Below are 5,000 nucleotides of genomic sequence, written 5' to 3'. Positions count from 1 at the left end.
TGTTGTGCCTTAACCTAACCCATGTTGTGCCTTAACCTAACCCATGTTGTGCCTTAACCTAACCCATGTTGTGCCTTAACCTAACCCATGTTGTGCCTTAACCTAACCCACGTTGTGCCTTAACCTAACCTACGTTGTGCCTTAACCTAACCCATGTTGTGCCTTAACCTAACCCATGTTGTGCCTTAACCTAACCCATGTTGTGCCTTAACCTAACCCATGTTGTGCCTTAACCTAACCCATGTTGTGCCTTAACCTAACCCATGTTGTGCCTTAACCTAACCCATGTTGTGCCTTAACCTAACCCATGGTGTGCCTTAACCTAACCCATGTTGTGCCTTAACCTAACCCACGTTGTGCCTTAACCTAACCCACGTTGTGCCTTAACCTAACCCACGTTGTGCCTTAACCTAACCCACGTTGTGCCTTAACCTAACCTACGTTGTGCCTTAACCTAACCCATGTTGTGCCTTAACCTAACCCATGTTGTGCCTTAACCTAACCCATGTTGTGCCTTAACCTAACCCATGTTGTGCCTTAACCTAACCCATGTTGTGCCTTAACCTAACCCATGGTGTGCCTTAACCTAACCCATGGTGTGCCTTAACCTAACCCATGGTGTGCCTTAACCTAACCCATGTTGTGCCTTAACCTAACCCATGTTGTGCCTTAACCTAACCCATGTTGTGCCTTAACCTAACCCATGTTGTGCCTTAACCTAACCCATGTTGTGCCTTAACCTAACCCATGTTGTGCCTTAACCTAACCCATGTTGTGCCTTAACCTAACCCATGTTGTGCCTTAACCTAACCCATGTTGTGCCTTAACCTAACCCATGTTGTGCCTTAACCTAACCCATGTTGTGCCTTAACCTAACCCATGTTGTGCCTTAACCTAACCCATGTTGTGCCTTAACCTAACCCATGTTGTGCCTTAACCTAACCCATGTTGTGCCTTAACCTAACCCATGTTGTGCCTTAACCTAACCCATGTTGTGCCTTAACCTAACCCATGTTGTGCCTTAACCTAACCCATGTTGTGCCTTAACCTAACCCATGTTGTGCCTTAACCTAACCCATGTTGTGCCTTAACCTAACCCATGTTGTGCCTTAACCTAACCCATGTTGTGCCTTAACCTAACCCATGTTGTGCCTTAACCTAACCCATGTTGTGCCTTAACCTAACCCATGTTGTGCCTTAACCTAACCCATGTTGTGCCTTAACCTAACCCATGTTGTGCCTTAACCTAACCCATGTTGTGCCTTAACCTAACCCATGTTGTGCCTTAACCTAACCCATGTTGTGCCTTAACCTAACCCATGTTGTGCCTTAACCTAACCCATGTTGTGCCTTAACCTAACCCATGTTGTGCCTTAACCTAACCCATGTTGTGCCTTAACCTAACCCATGTTGTGCCTTAACCTAACCCATGTTGTGCCTTAACCTAACCCATGTTGTGCCTTAACCTAACCCATGTTGTGCCTTAACCTAACCCATGTTGTGCCTTAACCTAACCCATGTTGTGCCTTAACCTAACCCATGTTGTGCCTTAACGTAACCCATGTTGTGCCTTAACGTAACCCATGTTGTGCCTTAACCTAACCTATAATGAGCCTTAACCTAACCTAAAGTGCGCCGTAACCTAAACTATATTGCGCCTTAACCTGACGCACGTTGTCGCTGAACCTGCTCTGTAATTGTTATGCAACCCGTTAAAGTAGTGTAGTGTTGCCTAACCGCAACCCTCGCAATATAGTTCGCTACTCGCACTGCCCGGTCCCCTGTGTATCGCGTCATGTTAAACACCTTGCAGGTGTTGCTGACTTTCCACATGCTCCTGCTATACACTGTAGTGTGGATAGCAGCAGGACGTACATGCCCCCCCCCCTTCCCCCCTGCCTTCGCAAGCTGGTCGGTGAGAAGTTTGCATGTTCAATGCCCTTCGCATGCCGACGTACTCAGCCTACGTTGTGGTACGGCCTGTCACCTGTCCGCCGATGTACGCAAAACCCACAAACTGTACTGCACATTGCTCCGTATGTACTGAATGATACATCGTGGCCCATGTGACCGTATGACGACAGCGCCTAGCAACGGCGGACCATACAGTCCAAATATTGTGCACGCAGCTACGTGTCGTCTCCCTATAAGAGCTGGATTGCAGTGTGGTACGCCATACAGACGTGTGGGAGGAACGGACGCCCTGGATGGCGATCAGCATGAGCAGTCTGTTGATGTAGTGGAGCGTGTATTCGGACGTAGTCGTCTCTTCTCACACACCGTGATAGCATGTTGCACCGCGTTCCACATCTGCGACATGCTGCAGAGGCGGGCTGACAGTCGTTCGCGCAATGGACACCGCATACGTACGGGGTCTACCTTCCACGTGTTCTCTAGGCGTGCACATGTTGTTGCGTCTATGTGGGCAGACGTAGTGTGTTGTGACACCTGACACAGGCATGCAATACTCGTTGCAAATGGCGATGGACGTGTACGTTTGCTGGTGACGTTACGCAAATGAACAACCGGTAACCCGTTGTGGTGCGGTTGTTCTCGCTAGAGGTGAATCAGTGTTGGCGACGATCGGTCGAGCTATTAACCGGTTGTTTCAGGGATACCCACCATGCCCACGAACGTGAAAGGGGACCCACCATGCCCACGAACGTGAAAGGGGATCTGGGTGTGAGGCGATACGCGGCGGTGGCTGGGTGGGACCGTCCCCGGCCGGTGAGGGGGGGCCGCCCGGCGTGCTGGCAGCGCGGTGCGTGGGCGCACGCGCTACAGCCGGCTGGTGGGGGCGGCCGGTGGCAGGCGCGCCGGCCGACGGACGCGGCAGGCGGCGCAGCTGCGCGCCGGCGCCCCCTGCTCGCGGCGCCTTGCGGCCAAAGTAGGTCCTCGCGGGCCCGGTGCGAAGCGCGGTGGCCATCTGCAGTGTGCTGGTCCGATTGAGGACTTTGTGCGCTGAGGATGCGCCGCCGCCCGGCGCTCGGCGCCGCGACGCCGTCTGCTGCTCGGTCGCCCCAGCGGTTCTCGCAGGTGGTTTGTATCGCAGCTGTGCGGACGTGTTGGCGCGTGCGCTGTGCTGGGAGAGTTCGCTTCGGCACCCAAGTAGGGCTTTTGTCCTTCTGTGGCGCTGGCGTTGGAGCTGCCGGTCACCGTAGGTGGCGCGTGTTGTCTCCCGCCGGCAATGCCACGACAGCACGCTCCCGGGCCTCTGTCGGCAGCGGCAAGCTCAGTTGGGAGCACGGGTGGTCGCACCTAAAGCGTCTACTCGCCTAACTCCGGGCGATTGCGCCTCTCTCGAACCCGACCAAGTACTTAGGACGGCGCTGCGCGCCGCCGGGACCTGAGAGGGTTTCGAGGTGTGTTGTGCAGGGGAGCTCAGCCTCCTCCTGTTTGCAGAATAATTGAGCGGACGCTTGCGTGTTCGCGCGGGCCCCCGGGACACACTCCCGGGCGGCCGGCTGCTCAGCTCTAGTTGACGCAGCTCCCTGGTTGATCCTGCCAGTAGTCATATGCTTGTCTCAAAGATTAAGCCATGCATGTCTCAGTACAAGCCGCATTAAGGTGAAACCGCGAATGGCTCATTAAATCAGTTATGGTTCCTTAGATCGTACCCACGTTACTTGGATAACTGTGGTAATTCTAGAGCTAATACATGCAAACAGAGTCCCGACCAGAGATGGAAGGGACGCTTTTATTAGATCAAAACCAATCGGTCGGCTCGTCCGGTCCGTTTGCCTTGGTGACTCTGAATAACTTAGGGCTGATCGCACGGTCCTCGTACCGGCGACGCATCTTTCAAATGTCTGCCTTATCAACTGTCGATGGTAGGTTCTGCGCCTACCATGGTTGTAACGGGTAACGGGGAATCAGGGTTCGATTCCGGAGAGGGAGCCTGAGAAACGGCTACCACATCCAAGGAAGGCAGCAGGCGCGCAAATTACCCACTCCCGGCACGGGGAGGTAGTGACGAAAAATAACGATACGGGACTCATCCGAGGCCCCGTAATCGGAATGAGTACACTTTAAATCCTTTAACGAGTATCTATTGGAGGGCAAGTCTGGTGCCAGCAGCCGCGGTAATTCCAGCTCCAATAGCGTATATTAAAGTTGTTGCGGTTAAAAAGCTCGTAGTTGGATTTGTGTCCCACGCTGTTGGTTCACCGCCCGTCGGTGTTTAACTGGCATGTATCGTGGGACGTCCTGCCGGTGGGGCGAGCCGAAGGCGTGCGACCGCCTCGTGCGTGCTCGTGCGTCCCGAGGCGGACCCCGTTGAAATCCTACCAGGGTGCTCTTTATTGAGTGTCTCGGTGGGCCGGCACGTTTACTTTGAACAAATTAGAGTGCTTAAAGCAGGCAAGCCCGCCTGAATACTGTGTGCATGGAATAATGGAATAGGACCTCGGTTCTATTTTGTTGGTTTTCGGAACCCGAGGTAATGATTAATAGGGACAGGCGGGGGCATTCGTATTGCGACGTTAGAGGTGAAATTCTTGGATCGTCGCAAGACGAACAGAAGCGAAAGCATTTGCCAAGTATGTTTTCATTAATCAAGAACGAAAGTTAGAGGTTCGAAGGCGATCAGATACCGCCCTAGTTCTAACCATAAACGATGCCAGCCAGCGATCCGCCGCAGTTCCTCCGATGACTCGGCGGGCAGCCTCCGGGAAACCAAAGCTTTTGGGTTCCGGGGGAAGTATGGTTGCAAAGCTGAAACTTAAAGGAATTGACGGAAGGGCACCACCAGGAGTGGAGCCTGCGGCTTAATTTGACTCAACACGGGAAACCTCACCAGGCCCGGACACCGGAAGGATTGACAGATTGATAGCTCTTTCTTGATTCGGTGGGTGGTGGTGCATGGCCGTTCTTAGTTGGTGGAGCGATTTGTCTGGTTAATTCCGATAACGAACGAGACTCTAGCCTGCTAACTAGTCGCGTGACATCCTTCGTGCTGTCAGCGATTACTTTTCTTCTTAGAGGGACAGGCGGCTTCTAGC

General features: G+C 53.1%; 1 non-coding gene across 1 annotated transcript in view; it reads left to right on the top strand.

The window, feature by feature from the left end:
* Nucleotides 1-3,488: 3,488 nt before the first annotated feature.
* The window catches only part of LOC126435768 (small subunit ribosomal RNA), a 1,909-nt gene continuing 397 nt past the window's right edge, over nt 3,489-5,000 (top strand). The window contains exon 1 of the ribosomal RNA XR_007580182.1: nt 3,489-5,000. This exon is cut by the window's right edge and continues 397 nt beyond it. This is a non-coding gene — a ribosomal RNA (small subunit ribosomal RNA).

The sequence above is a fragment of the Schistocerca serialis genome, unplaced genomic scaffold (genome assembly GCF_023864345.2).
Source record: "Schistocerca serialis cubense isolate TAMUIC-IGC-003099 unplaced genomic scaffold, iqSchSeri2.2 HiC_scaffold_1218, whole genome shotgun sequence".
In the NCBI taxonomy this organism is placed as follows: Eukaryota; Metazoa; Arthropoda; class Insecta; order Orthoptera; family Acrididae; genus Schistocerca; species Schistocerca serialis.
The sequence above is the reverse complement of the archived record's forward strand: the minus strand, read 5'-3'. Positions and strand labels throughout refer to the sequence as shown.